The sequence below is a fragment of the Globicephala melas genome, chromosome 5, assembly GCF_963455315.2.
Source record: "Globicephala melas chromosome 5, mGloMel1.2, whole genome shotgun sequence".
Taxonomy (NCBI): domain Eukaryota; kingdom Metazoa; phylum Chordata; class Mammalia; order Artiodactyla; family Delphinidae; genus Globicephala; species Globicephala melas.
The window spans coordinates 96,067,340-96,083,482 of NC_083318.1; the positions used below are offsets into that span (position 1 = coordinate 96,067,340).

Here is a 16,143-nt window from a genome sequence, read left to right on the forward strand (position 1 = left end):
TAAATAAGTTTTAAACTACATTTTGATGTTTGATGGAGTGAGTGCCCTTTCATTGTTTTTATTTTTCAAAAAACCTTTTGTGTTTGTATAGTTTGCTCATCCAGAGGAGTTTTAGAATAATTTTATCATGCTTTTTTCTCCAAAATATCCCACTGGAAAGAACATTTAAAATACTTTGTGTCTCTTTGTTTAGTTAGATCTTATTTTACATTTTCAGTAAAGTTGTCTAGTTTTAGTCATATCACACTTTTTTGTCGTAGTTATTTGTAGGCATTTTATATTCTTATTTTCTACTCTGAATGGGATTTTTTTCTATGATATTTTCCAGCTCGATTTATTGGTGTACTACTTTTAAATAGTTTTTCCATAGTTGTTTATAGTAGTTCCCACTGTCAGTCTTGGCACCAGAGGGAGCTGTGGTGTCGTGGAAAGAGACCTCGTTAACGATAAGGCCTGACTCTGAGTCCTGGCTCTGAAAATTATTTCCGCTGTAGCCTTTGCCAGATCATCTATAAAATGGGAACATTCCTCCCACCTCTCACAGGGTGTTAGGAAAATTCACTGAGAAACGTTAATGTACATGAGCCCCTTGACAGATGATCTGGAGGGGTTGAGATTGAGATTGAGAACTCTCGGGGGTGAGTAGGCACTCACATAATGTGGGCAGCTATTACTCTACCCAGATGTGAGATAGCACTTAATGGAAAATGTGGTCCTATCTCTAGATGAGAAAAAGAAAAGGTCATTAACAGCATTTCTAGGATTTGATATTAAAGTCAGCTTCTGATTTTTATGCATTATAAATATCGCATGAATTGAGAGGATAGATTATTAAAATGGCAGCATGTTGTGGTGGAACAAATAGTGATACGGAAGCCAGGGAATGTGGGTTCTGTTCCCCACCGTACCATGTTGTTGGGTGATCCTGAGTGGTTCAGTCTTTTGGAACCTCAGTTTGCTACTATGTAAAGCAGAGGTTCAAGTGTGAGACAAGACAGTACAGACAAATTGATGATTGTTTCTGCAAATGACATGAGGGTGCTAAGTGGAATGCCTGATTTATTCTGCATGTGCTTGATGGTTCTCTAGATTGGGTTCCAGTGGCTTTGGTAGATATATGATACCTGATTGGGTAGGTTTCATGCACTCTCTAAAATTATCATCATTGTTGGATCGAAAACCATGGATCTTCCAGGAAAGCAGGGAAGCTCCTTTTTTTTTTTTTTTTTTTTAAATAACAGTGGTAAAAATGCTGCAGGTTTTTTTTAAAAAAATTAAAATACGTTTTAAAAAATCTTCAAGCTATTTATGTGGTTTTTTTAGACTATTAAAGTGCTGACACACTCTTAACTAGAGCCTTGGGGGGAGCAACGCTGTAATCCAATGAATAACATTCACGAATTCAGGATCATGTTGGATATTATCACTCATTACCATTGTGAGAGAAGGATGATTAAACTAATAGTTACTGGGAGACGTTTCTGGTGACAGGAGGCAATGATGAAAATAAACTGACTTCAATATACATTTAGAATCGGGAATAATGGGACGTGGCAGGAAGCCAATAAATGAACATGGCCCTCCGCTCTGATCAATGAGTTACTTTCCTCTCTTTCTCCCTCCTCTTGAGAGCCGCACAGGAACCTTAATGAAAAATCAATAGCCCTCTGTAATTCAAAACTGGAATCAGTCGTTTGACCTGACTTTTTTATTTTTTCCTTCCTAAGAGAATCAGCTCAAGACAGAGTTCAATTGTAAAGAGCAGTTCTTCAAAAAGCCTACAGAAGAAACCTGACATCAGTCCATACCAATTTATGCCTGTTATGGCCAAGGATTTTCTTCCCTGGCATTGCAAGGAGGATTGGGACTTTAGATTTACTTTCTGCATCAGTTCTTACTTTTAATCCTTATCTTAAAACTTATTTTGCAACCATCATTAGTTTTGTTTTCTTAATGGGTTCTATGGCAGTTACTGCTCTCAGTGCTGCGATGTTTAAAACATAGGTTTATAGCTTGGGATGCTGTCTTTAGACCCACCTGGGATCGAATGGGAACGAGTTTTTCCAGCAGCCCTCTGTGAATACCTTCTTCAGCAACTGTTAGCTGTGAAGTCTGTGCTCAAAACAAGTCAGGCCCCACATATCCTTGTCCTAGAAGCAATTAGTACAGGCTGAAAGGAAACTGGGATGTGGTTTTAAATTGTGTTTTCTGCTTTTCATTTCACATCTACATAATACAGGACAGAGGTTTTCAGGGTCTCTACTAGCCTATATGCAGTGATATGCCAGTAAATCTTCAACAGTGGGCTCTCTTGTTGGGGACAGCTTTTCTTTGCAGAGTTTACTAATTTCCTTGGTGTAAATATTCACACCGTGGCTGATTTCAAGCTATCAACATGACTGTCACTGAACATGGAGTTGGGAGGAGACACACACAAAGGGTTCAGCTTGATAGCTGGTGCGAGCTGGTCCCAGGACAGTGCTGTGACTATTTGGCACCTTTGCACAAATTAGAACACAGCACCCACTCTGGGCAGATACAACATGGCTTAGTCAGTGGTATGGGGATTGGAGTTCAGTCCCTACTTCACCCCTTGGCCAAGCAGAGCTGGGCAGTGTATGCAGTGTATTAACCTGCACAACAAGGTGTGAGCTCTGGGAGTTCTCACCTTGGGGGTCCATAAACCCTGAGGGGCCCGTGGATGGGCTTCTTATTGTACAGTCCCGTGTTGTGTGTGTGTGTGTGTGTGTGTGTGTGTGTGCCCCTTTATCTAAGGAAAGGATCCATGGCTTTTATCAGATTTTTAAGAGTTCCTAATTCAAAAAGTTAAATCCATAAAAATTCTAAACTACATTGGTAGAAATCTGAGGATTTTGGAACTACTTTTAAATGCAATTTCAAAGGATATGGAGCCATAAGATCTAGTAAGAGTCCTGACTTTGCCACTTTCTAGGAAGAAAGATGGAATAATTTTGCAAGTAGAGGCAAAAACAGAATTTTGATAGGTCTGTATTTTTGAATACCTCATAGATTTATGCAATATTCACATTCTGTATAATAATGCAGTCAGAAGGCAGTAGGATTTGATTTTCCTGCATTCATCACATGCCAATCTCAACAACACGCATTAAGAAAATAGGGAAATATTCATCCCTTTCTGCCCTTTGTTAGTGGCACAGAGCACTTCAAGAACCACCGATTTCTTTTCTGTCCTTGCCCTGGTGCTGGCCTTACACCCAATTCATGGTCGTTTTGCTCAGGCTCATCCTGCACAATTTCTAGCATTCGGAGAATGTTTCTCATGGCAGCATCTAGTATCTGTGGCTGCTGTTTGAGGACAAGGAGTGATAAAGGGGAAACACTGATCTCCATTTCAGCGGTTGAGGCTGCGTAAACCCGAGTTATAATCTGAGTGTTGCATATATAGAGGTTTAAAAAGTGCATTCCCGGCCTTCCCTGGTGGCGCAGTGGTTGAGAGTCCGCCTGCCGATGCAGGGGGCGCGGGTTCGTGCCCGGGTCCGGGAGGATCCCACATGCTGCGGAGCGGCTGGGCCTGTGAGCCATGGCCGCTGAGCCTGCGCGTCCAGAGCCTGTGCTCTGCAGCGGGAGAGGCCACAACAGTGAGAGGCCCGCGTACTGCAAAAAAAAAAAAAGAAAAAAAAGTGCATTCCTGCTTCATAATTTCATTGAATCATCTGGCAGGTCCCTTTGCCATTATTTTGTAGGGATTCAGAGGGCTTAAGAACATGCCCAAGGAAACAGAATTAGAAGCAGAGTCAAGTCCAAAAACCAACTCTTTTCAAATTTTGTCTAATGCTCTTTGCACTACTCCTATTGCTGCATTGTCGTCATATTCCTGCTTTTTCAAAGAGTCGAAGGCTTAAGCAGTCACATATGCCAGTGAGCCAAGGGTGTGCTGATGGTAAACCTCAGGCCTGCTGGTTGGAGTGTAGTTACTTTAATATTCCTGGTGACATTTCTAAAGGCAACATCTTTTATGAGCAGGGACTTTGGAGAAACACAGACCTGGAGTGGAATCCTGGCTTTGCTCCTGTAACCAGTATAAGTCTCAGTTTTCTTTTCTGTAAAATAGGGGCAACAGCACTTCCCTCAAGATTGTTGTGAGGATTAAAGCACTTAGCCCATGCCCAAAAAGCACATGTAGGCATTCACTGAATGGTAACTATGCTAATTATTTACACCATACTCAACATTCTGATCCATTTACCACAAAACATCACTATCTAGAAGTTCAGAGTCATAATTTATTTGACAAGCTTTACTTGCAAATACCTGCACTAAGCTATCTGGCAAAGGTTCCAAATAAGGCCACCTGGCCTATTAAATCATTGTTTCTACTCTCTAAACACCAGGGGAGGCTACCCAAAGGGGGCTAATGTATCAAAGAAAAAAAAATAAAAGAAAATAGAACAAACCCTCATCTCCTTCAAACCACAAAACTCTCAGGCATAAGGTTTCTGATGACCTTCATTTCTAGCTCTGCCTAAGTCCAAAAAACAGACTGGCATCTCTGCTTATTTTTGTGGGCTACTCCTCCAAGCATTCATTAAGTGACATATCATTACATGATATTTCTGTGCCCACTTAATATGGTCCACATTATCGCTGAGTTACGAGTACTTTCTCTCATCACAAACATCCCGCTGCTACCGTCATTGATAATCTATTCTTCTTATCTTCTGCATTTTTTCCGTGAATGTGTGGAAGATTTCTCCCCTGCTGGACAGATCCCTTCTGCTTCTGTGCCCCTGCTTCTGCTGTGTTGTCTGTTTGCTTAATGTCTGGGCTGCTGGCAAGAAAGCAGGCTCCATTCGTTGGCATGAAGCTAAGTACACCCCACCGTTGCCAAGTGACCATGCATCACTACGCCTGTATTTTAGGTTTCCGGGTGTCTTATCCCTTGACATCTTCTTAAGTCCAAGTGGGGAGGAGCAGTGTTTGAAATGTTCAGGATGCTGGGGCAGATGGATGCATTCCTGGAAGGGAGGCCCTGAGATCTGGCACAGAAGGACTGAATCTGCAGTCATTTCTCCTCCACCAAGGTCATAGCGGGGTTCAATTGGCATCAAACTCCCACCCCCGCTTCCTCCTTCCTTTCAAAAAAACCTGTTCCAGTTGTCAAAAAAGACTTCCTTTAATTCCTCAAGAGAATTTTTTCAAAATTTCCCATTGCCTTATAAAGGCAAATTAATCCTCCCTCTCTTTTTCCTTTGGCTCAATTTTTTAAAGATTTCTATTCTTCTCCCTCCCTTCCCTCCCCCCTTCCTTCCCCTCTCTCTCTCTCTTTTCCTTCTTTCTTTCCTCTTCCCTCCTGTTTCCTTTCTCTCCCTGCCTCTGTAGAGTTAGCTTTATTTGTAAATTTTAGTTTAAGAGCATGGACTTGGGAGCCGGACAGCCTGATTTTGAATTCCAGCTCTGCTGCTTATCAACTGTATGCTGTAGGGCAGGTTATTTAATCTCTCTGTGACTCAGTTTACTCACCTGTAAAATCTGGATAATAATAGAACTTAATTTATAGGGTATTCTGATGATTAAATGAGTTAGAAGATGCATGATTGTCACAGTGAGTCATAAGTGTTGGCTATTACTCATCTATTTATTTATTTATTTATTATTTTACAATCCAGATTTGTACCACATTGACTAGAGACATTTCAGGATGCACCATGATGAGTTTTAAACTTAGAAATGAGAAATATAAATACAGTGCCTTTTAAAAATTTCTGTGAGCATTCACCCTATAAAATATAGAAAAAATAAAGAAAACATATTTAACGAAAAAGGCATTTCCTAGAACATGCTTTGGTGTTGCCATTTTTAGGAGCAAGAAAGAACAATTATCCAGCCCTGAGTACTGTTGGCTTTGGTTGCATGCACCAAATTAAAATATGTACGTAACTAAATACAACCGTAAGTTTTTATTGCAATCTGCTGTATGTATTTTTTTGGGTTTTAGTCCCAGCTCTTCCATGCCTATTTAGTTAAATAATGTACCTCTATAAGAACAAGTGTTATGCCTATTTTTAAAGGCGCGTTTTAATTAACTGCACATATATGTTTTGTTTTACTTTTATAGAAAGTACCCAGACTTAGGGTTCGTTTTGCGTGGCTACCTCCAGAACACGTGAACACCACTGGATGCCAGAAAGTGGATTTTCTCTCAGGCTTTCCCCAGAGACAAAGCTGTGGGTAAGACCTTGAACTCAGGTCATTTTTCTTTGCACCATCTTATAGGTCTTCTTGGCATTATAAACAGTAGCTCTTTTGCATTCCTGACAGTGGCTCCCCACATGTAAGAGCTTTATAAACATTGTTTGATGATATTTCTCTATCCTTGACCTCTCAACACATCAGTGTCTTGTCTATAAAACTGAGATAGTATACCTATTCTTCCTGCCTCACCAAAATTTGTTAAGGCATAACAAACCATCTGTCGTATATTTGAAACAATTTTCAGGATTTTGTTTTAGAGGTTACTTTCAAATGCTGTTTGTCACCATACCTAGATTTCTAGGTAAGGTCCGTTTTTGTTGATTTGCTGGGGGAAATGCGTATTTAGATCCAAAATCAAATTATCAGGTGGAACATAAATAGAGAAAACAACAAAGTGTGTTTTTAATACTTTGGCATTTTCACATGAGTTCTTGCCAGTTTCTTTTTTATGGCTATAAGCTGATTTTCCTCCCCTGTTAAGAACAAATGCCCTTTATTTTAATCAGTTTCTACTTGCTGACAGCTTTCTCTTTATATGAATTTCAAGTGCAGTAAATTATGTGGAGTTCCTGGTTGCCAAACTGTGCCCATGTAAAATCATATTGGTCCTGTCAACTGATAGACATAACTTACAAAAAGAAACTCTGGTTTGGAAAGCTCAAAAGCTGAAAGTTGGCTATCATTAAGATTTCATTTGCTTCCAAATCTGATTTCTGTTTTATATAGAAGAATTAAGGTTATGATTTCTGTTAAACTTCTTTTTTATGAGGACCCAAACATACACTGCATGCGTCATTAACATGCTGCTCCGACGAGTAAAATTTCCCAATGCCATTTGGTAACTGGGAATGAGGAAGGGGAGATGACTCGATGGCCCTGGACATGGATATCAAGTGGAACAATTAAACCACCTGGAGAACTATAGACATGGAAATGGGACAAGGGGTCTTGCATTGCCAGTTTGCTGATTAAAATCTGGGCTGAGTCAGAAGCGATCTCAAGCCATTAGCATCCTACCCTTGGCCAAGGGCCTACTGAGAATAAAATAAGTATGAAATGGGCTTGTTCAGCTCCCTAGGGCCCCAGCCCATTCAGATATTTCTCAGTGCTCTACTCATTAGCAGTATCTTAAGAAAGGAACTTAAGCAAACCAAGTTCTGCCCATCCCCTTTAATTCTGAATGGACTGAATTGGCGGGGTGAACATTGTCTTTTGCTTCGATTGACGATCACTCAATGGAGGGTCCCAATGTCTAGGCTTGTCAATCCATCATCTATGCTGAGCACCAGAAAACAAACAGTATGGGCTTAGCAAGGCTGTTGACCTTTTGTGAACTGGAATGACATGTGCTTGCAATTGGAGGGTGACATGGGGAAAAGGAATAATAAAGGTCTCATTAATATACTAGATTTGGGTAACAATTACAGTGAGTGTTATGGAGACAAAGGGAAGGCAGCCAGCCTATGCTGGAATCTCAGAGGACTGGAGCTGTTAAGTGGTTGTAAGAGCAAGGCCCATTTGCATGGATGCATGCACTGGGTTACTTGTGTGTGATATCTATGCATACACATATGTGTACTATATAAAGTAAAATACTGTTCTTCTATGATATGGATATAGTTTACAAAAGTGTGACTGTATTGAGGATGATTCCACAAGTTCTGATCAAAGGTCTCATTCTTTTATGATCTTATCTTCTATCAGGCTGTAGGAGGCAAAATATTAGTTAAAACAATCCCTGTCTGAGTTGAGATTTTGGTATTGGAGGGCTGGCTGGTGGAATGGAAAGAGCTCTGAATAGGTTAGCAGAGGACTTTTCTTTTAGACTCAGCTGTCCCACCCAAAAAACCGGGTAGTAGGAAGAAGCTTCTAAACCTGTCTGGGCTTCCTTTGCTTATAGGCAGATCCGAAGATTAGATCGATGATCTCTGGTCTCCTTTTCTAAAATTCTTGCTTCGGTGGTAATGTTGGTGGGAGTCTTTACCTTGGTTTTTACTGAGTCGGTGTAATTTCTGATAGCCTTTCTTTGTCTTTCCCCTCCTAGAAAATCCTCTTACTTTTTGTTCCTTTGGGTTTCTGGAAGAAAGGAAAAAGTGAGGGAAGTGGTAAAAAGAGGTGAGAGAGAAGCAGAGCACTGGCCGGGGTGCCAAGCTGGCATTCAGCATCCCCAGCCAGCGCTCTGCCCCGCCGTGCCTGCCTGGTAGCTAGACAGGAGCACCTCTCCACCTGGGCGGACGCTGTGCCTCACGGTCAGGGAACAGCCTAGGGTTATAGCTTCACTTTATTTGTTAAACAAAAGGAGATAATTAAAGGAGCTATAAAAATTCCCTCTGGAGCCTGTACTTGATCTGCACACTGGCTTGGCTCATTAATTGATACGATCTCTGGTTCAGTTCACCGTGTGCCCGTCATTGAACAGTGATCTGTGTGGTCAGGGTCTGTGACCGCAGTGGTCTGGGGGCTCAGGGCTGCACACTGTGTGAGGTATGGCTCCCCTTTCTGAGAAAGTCAGTTACGGCCGGCAGCCAAAGACACGGATCCAGATATCCAGGTCACACAGGAGAGAGCAAGGGAGGAAGCCAGTGTCACTCATCCCATCTAAAGTCCCTTTCTTGCCCTCCTTCTTCTTCATGTTCCTGTTTTCCTGGCACATTTTATTCCCCCATTTTCTTCTCCCCCTTTCCCTTAAGTAGAGGTGACACAGATCAATACCTTTGATGGAAAGTAATAATCAGGCCTATTAAGTGACAAAGGTTTACTCTGTAACAGCTGTGCTGGCGGGAGAGGAGAGCTTGTCTGACTAATGAATCATGAAACAATCAGGCAGTAGCCATTTGTGTTTAGATCTGTAAATATGGTGTGGTTCAAGTGCCAGACCATTGCCGGTGCTCCAGCTGGGGGCACAGATGGTCCGCATTCAGAGCAGCACGAGTGTGAAGAAAGGGTTTTTTCCCTTTCTCTGTCCCACACTGCACCTCTCTGAGCCTCCCCTCAGCTCTGTGAAAGAGTAACTTCAGAGAAAGAAAGGAGACTCTTTTCAGCGGAGGACACACCTCCAATGTGCATTTCACTGTAGGTTACCAAGTACTAGTGGTTCCTAAGTGCTCCGCCTGGGTGGAAGAAAATTGCTAAAGGAAAATGTCACTGTTTTATATTCCCCTAAGAAGAATTGATATGTATGTGACTCTAAATATCTGCTTGATTTGTCACTGTGAAATATATTCCTTTATACTTTTCTTACCCATTACTATACTTGACCTCCTGTTTTGTTCTTAGCTGTAAACTGAACAAATTGAGAGAAAAATGTATGTTCTAAGATGAGAAAGTCACATTTATATACAAAACTAAAGTTGTTCTTAAAAAATACGCTAACAATGTCTGCTGGGAATCTCTTTCTCTTAGTTCTTGAGGTAAGGATCTTCATCTTCGAGAAACCAGAATTTCAAGAGCTAGTCATGCTGACCTTAATTAAATATGGTTTTGTGGGGTTTTTGGTTACTGTTGTTTACCTTAGCCAGGAAAGCATCTTTTTTTTTTTTTTACTAGAAATGGAAGCTGAGCCTCCATTTGAAAAAAATCAACACTTAAAGTCATTATTGGTTGAATTATTTATTTATCTATTAATTTATTCGGTGGATCCATTTTTAATTGTTTTATTTTGTAATTTCTCTTGGTGCTCAAAATCTTTGTTACTGAGGAGTTTCTGTTGAGTTCCTAGTAGAACTTGCATTGTGGCATCCTTTCAACCATGGGAAACACATTCTTCATCATTTTTTTTTTCTCACCTTTAAAACATGTAAAATATAGTAGGGGGAAATTTTATAAATGTTTAGGAATAGTTAGGAAAGACAGATATTTGAAAGTATATTCTGGAATTTACATTTTTCCCTTGAATTGGCGTCTCTTTTTGGGAGAGCCATTTTCTTTTGCTTCTCTGTTTAGAGAAATTAACAAAGAAAATCTTTTTCAGGATGAGCTACAATTATTGAAATAACTGCTATTGATTTTTCAGCTGAAGTGCTAAACTCTTAGTTTGCTTTTAGAATTACAGATATTTATGAAATATTTATGAGAGTACTAAGTTGTGATAAAATAGATCGAGTGCAGTCTCCAAAGAGCTGCTTGGGGCTGGCTGACTCTGTTCCCTAAGGAAGGGCTAGTATGAAGATGACTTAGATTTGGTTTAAGGTTGCTGGTAATTTCAGTTGATTATTGAACCAGGAAAGAAGCAGTGCAAACGGAGCAATGAGATTAGGTGGATGAGTGCCTGAATATAGTTCCCCTTGGTCTCCCCGTTTCCTCCAGGGGTACATCCAAGAGTTTGGTGGTCAAGGCCACCTGGTGGAGGCAGGATCTCAGAAGGGCATGCTCACTGCCATCTCTAATGCTTAGAATGTCACTATTCAAGGATCAATGTCATTGTCATCTAAGGAATATCTTGCCATGCTATAGCTACATGTTTTCATATACTAATTGCTTCTCTGTCCATCAGGCCTAGAGCAGGTCTGACCATAGCTTAACAGAAATCCACTTTGGAAAATAATGGTGATGAATCTGGGACTTGCCCATTATGGGTTCAGCTCAACACTTGGCCCCTCTTCCCCAGGCTTTTTAAGTACAACACCATTCCAATACTTGGCAAACTTGGAATAGCACCTATATAGAAAAACAGCTTCCAGATGTTTTCAGTTGACTAATAGATCTAGCTCAGTCAGAAATACTTAAAAATTTGAGGCCACAAATCTCTGAAAATCTGATGGGAGACATGGACCCTCTATTTAGAAAAATGCTTGCTCCTATACTTGCATACATAATATTTCACCACCCAGTTTTAGTGGTTTCAGGGGTCTCCCAGAGCCCACCATGGTCTCCAGGTCAAGACCCTCTTCTCTTCTTTGCTTAGCAACCTGATGAGTCGAGCCTCACCTTGGGTCCTTCAGCTCCATCTCAAAATCAGGCCACCATCTTGTTTTCTACAGTACCGGACTCCGAATTTGATTCCTATCTCCCTAGTTTCTTCTTTTTTAAAAAAAAAAAATTTTATTTATTTTTTTGGTTGCATTGGATCTTTGTTGCTGCACGCGGGCTTTCTCTAGTTGCAGCGAGCGGGGGCTACTCTTTGTTGCAGTGCACGGACTTCTCATTGTGGTGGCTTCTCTTGTTGCAGAGCATGGGCTCTAGGCACGTGGGCTTCAGTAGTTGCAGCACATGGGCTCAGTAGTTGCGGCACGTGGGCCCTAGAGCGCGCAGGCTTCAGTAGTTGCAGTGCATGGGCTCAGTAGTTGTGGCACTCAGGCCCTAGGGCACACGGGCTTCAGTAGTTGCAGTGTGTGGACTTAGTAGTTGTGGCCCACGGGCTCTAGGGTGTGCAAGCTTCAGAAGTTGTGCCGCGCAGGCTCAGTAGTTGTGGCGCACGGGCTTAGTTGCTCCGTGGCATGTGGGATCTTCCTGGACTAGGGATTGAACCCGTGTCCACTGCATTAGCAGGCAGATTCTTAACCACTGAACCACCAGGGAAGTCCCACCCTAATTTCTTCTAATCAACTTTTTATTTTCTAACTTCAGTTTTTGCTTTAATTCACTATCATTAATGACCACCTCACTCTTTTCTTTTTGCTAAATCTTGTAATATGATTGTTTCTCCAGATTTGTTTTGCCTTTATTTTTTTACTTTTCTATGTTTCCATTAATAAAATAATTTTTATTACACTTGGCACATGCTAGGTACTTAAAATAGTAATAGTAATAATTGTTAATTATTATTGAGAACCTGCCAGGCATTGTACTAGATATACACTTATTGCTAGTTATCATAGCAGCCTTGAAAGACAGGTTATATCCCATTGTATTGATGAGAGATCTGGGGATTCTGGAGATTAAGAACTTAGTATATTTTTTCCCTTAAACTGATTTCCTATTTTTTCCTTGAATAAATTTTTTAAAATAGGAAATGTTATCTCACTCCTAGAAGTGTAAAACAAAACTAATCAATTTAATTGCCAAAAGATAACTATAAGATACGTAAATATTTTTCAGAATCTACATACCACCAAAAATCACCTACTGTATACCCTGTGACATAACATTGCCCTTAAGCCATACCCTTTTCTGAAATTAGTGCTGGTTTTCTTTTCTGCTCTTCCCTTCTCCTCCTCTCTCGCCTCTTTTCTTCCCTTCATAATTATCCTTCTCTTCCTACTCCTACTTGTGTCTCTGAGCCCTTTGAGTCCATCTTCTTCAAACAGAACATCTGATCTAGGCTTTCACCTAAGAATCACCAGACTCTCTTGGGTCAAGAAACCCAAGCATGTATTCCCTGTCCGTGGTGTCTCTTCAGTGCAAATATTAGCACTGGAAAAGCATTATCCATGCCATTCTTGCTTCAGCTCCACACAGATGGGAAGGGGGCTTTTGTTTCATAGGCAGCATCCAGGTATGGAGGCTTCTCCTACGTGAGTATTAGGTTCATTGGCTTGAGAGCCAGGGTGTCAGACAAATCCCAACTGCTTCCTCTTTGAGACCTTTATACATTCACAGGTTCTGTTCTCGGCCCTCCTTTCTACTCAGTGTATTCTTTTTCTTGAGGTGGTCTCAGGTAGTCCCATGACTTTAAATGCATTTTTATTTTTATTTATTTTAAAAATGTTTTTATTGATGTATAGTTGATTTACAATGCTGTGTGAATTTCTCTTGCACAGCAAAGTGATTCAGTTATACATATATATATCCTTTTTTTATATAAATACATTTTAACTGTGTTGTTTCTCAAACTTCTATTTCCAACCTGGACCTCTTCCTGTCTCTATTCTTGTACCACTTCTCTCATGCCACAGAATGATTTTTCTCAAGTGGAAATAAGATCCCATTATTTGCTGCCTAAAGGTATCCAGTGAGTTCTTTTACTACTTAAAAAAGAATCCAAGCTTATTAACACATAGAGCACACTGGTCCCTATGTGTTCTGGTCCATCCTACCTCTCTCATGTCATCTCCCTCTATGTCTGCCTTGTCTGTGAAGCTGCAACCGTCCTTACCACCCAATGAGTCCCAATTTCCCTTCTCTGTTTTTTTTCCCAAGGTACTTATCACCACATGACCTATTCAAGATTTTCTTGTTTAGTGTCTGTTTACCCAAACTAGAATGTAATTCAGTGATGATAGTGATATTTACCTATTTTATTCACTGGTGTATCTTCAGTGCCCAGAAAAGTGCCTGACATAGAGTAGATGTTCAAAAAAATCTGTTGAATGAATGAATCCTAATATTAGTAGATGGAGGATGGTGAGATGATATTCCATTTCCTTTTAGGAAATACCATTTCTTTTCTCTAGTTGCATAGGTTAAGTCAAGGTTCAGATTAGAAGATATATACTCCTCATTTCCCACATTGCAGCAAGGTCTATAAAAATTTTTCATCTCCATCTCTGCACCTCATTTGTGCTGTTGATTAATAAAGTGATAGTGTATTTGAATTGGATCACTCAAGGTGAGAGCTAATGTGCTTCTTCAGATCTTCCGTCTTTTTTCTTTAAAAATTATTTTATTTTATTGTGATTTTATTATAAAAGAAAACATAATCTTCATTTAAAAACCAAACACTTCAAAATTATATAACATAGCTCTCCTCCTCTGACTACATTTCTGCAAAAAAAAAAAAAAAAAAAAAATAGACCACGTTAGGAAGTTGTTCTATAGCCTTCTTGGATCTTATTTCTTCTTTATAAACTGTCTATTATTTTTATTAAACATTCACATTGAATAGAGAAAGGCTTGCTTTGGGGAAATGCCAAAAGTCGATAAAGACCTGATCCTTGATGTTGGGAAATCTAAAACTTAAATATGGAGATAGGGCAAATATATGAAAAAGACAATACTTCTGAAGAAATATACAGGCAATTACTAATTAATTCTGTGAAAATGAGAAACATAAGTGCTAGAGGACAAAGAGCCATAGAGCAAATGTGGCCAAATGAGACGAACAGAGGAAGAGTACCTGCTGGTCCCAAATGATGTCAAAGTGGAAATAAGCAGTTCTTTATCTTTCTATAGTGCGTTTCTTCCCATGGTTTAAAACAACCTGCTAGCCCCAAGGAGAAAAAGTATACTTAAAGGATGTTCTCATATATATATAGTTAAAAAAAATAGGTTATCCCTTCTTAAAAAAAATGGCTGCCATTGTTTTAAGCTGGAAAAATCCCTGGAATAACTATGCATTTCCGTGACGCAAATGAATACGCTGATATAATTCTATGTAAAATGTGAATGAAATTCTATCTATTCCTATGTAACCAGGGAAAGAAAAAAGAAATCCTAATGGGTGGCATGGGTAAAATTTACTTGCATGTAGATTATAATTTAAAATTGACTTCTGAATTTGTCAAGCCTTTTGACCTGTATTCAGAACACTTTGAGAGGGCTCATGCCAGCAAGTTACAATACTGTATTTATCAGCAGCCACCTGCAGGGCTTTAGTCTCCAGCTGCTGCTTTTTTTCAATCCATTGAAACTTTTTATTTAAAATGGCTGTAGACCAAATAGCATTGACTGAGGAAAGAAAGCCAAAGGGTAGCATTTCCTTAAAGCCATTATTTTATTGGGACAAAAGGGCAAGGTTTCCTGAATCAACCTTAAGAAGCACAGATATTGAACATGTGAACAATACTAGTGTTCTTCCAAAAAACCGCATTACACCCCACCTCACTGGGTCTATTGATTGGAATGTTGTGCAAATGAAAGGAGATAAAGAAACCCACACTGCTTCTTCTAACAAGGTGCCATCAATAATGCCCATATGGGCGAGCTATTCCCTGATTTAAGATCTTGCCTCCTTCGTGCATCCACTTAAATCTCTTGGATAGGGGAAAAACACCCTCCCTGCCCCAAACAGAATGTTAGATTAAGAAAGGTTCGTCCTATTCTGCTGCCCTGTTTCTTATCCTGCCAGTTTTCTTGGGCACTCTCTCTCCCGTAGCATTCTTTCTCTTGATCATTTGTAGTACTGACTTGCTGATGTACATTTGTTCTCCTAAACGTAGACCCTGTGTATGTGTGTATTTACATGTAATAGGAGCCTTGTTCTGATTTTTGAATGGGAAAAAATTTGCTTTTTGAAGGCATCTTCTTAGGAAGAACCATTGGGACAACACGGCTGGCTTTTGAAAGTGGAGTTTCTACTGAAAGTTTCCTACTATTATCTTGACAACCTTATTATTATCAAAGCATTTGGATATTAGGTATGACAATGTACACTCACTGCGGGGAAGAGAGGAGCAAGGCCATAAGTGGGAGGGGGCCACTAACAATTGGGCCCCCTGTTGCAGCCATAATAATTTAATATTCTCACACTGGGAGGCTCCATTTTGCTTGGCCTGTATTGAGCTACTCGATGTGTTGTTTCCCTTTGGCCAAACGATCAGGGTTGTCCCTTGAACAGCCTGTAAGACTTCAAATACAGGATCATGCTGATAATGGCCTAAGGGCAGGATTTTTGTTTTGCATGGGAGTCAGTAATTTAACTATTACACGGAGGGAGGCTTCTGGGTTTTGAACAGAATTTACTTCAAGATTGTATTAAACTTGTTGGTAGATCAATAGTTTTTCTTCTTATTGACTCCTTGTCTCTTCCTGAAAATTAGGGACGACATACCCTCTAAGTGATGGAGACTAGATATATTGGAGTTGCCACATGCTGATGCCCCGTTCTGTTTGTTTTATACTTTGTGGCTGGATACACTTTTTTCTTTTTCTTTTTTTTTTTTTCTTCAGTGGATTTAACTTTTTTTCTAAATTTCTGCTCAGTATCAGGATGTGAAGCTGTCATGTTAAAGATACTAAGTAGAAGAGACAGAGTATTCTTTCATGTAATTCCTACTCTTGTATTTTTCCTGCTATCAATGCAGGAGATAACCT

The 16,143-nt window shown here is 40.0% G+C and overlaps 1 long non-coding RNA gene across 2 annotated transcripts in view; it reads left to right on the plus strand.

Moving 5' to 3' along the window:
* LOC115864371 (uncharacterized) overlaps positions 1-16,143 on the plus strand; it is a 311,733-nt gene that overhangs the window by 99,498 nt on the left and 196,092 nt on the right. The window contains exon 4 of one of the 2 annotated variants that reach the window (XR_009563861.1): positions 6,098-6,210. The exons of the other annotated variant lie outside the window; for it this stretch is intronic. This is a non-coding gene — a long non-coding RNA (uncharacterized lncRNA). The remainder of the gene's footprint in view (positions 1-6,097; positions 6,211-16,143) is intronic. 2 annotated transcript variants of the gene reach the window in all.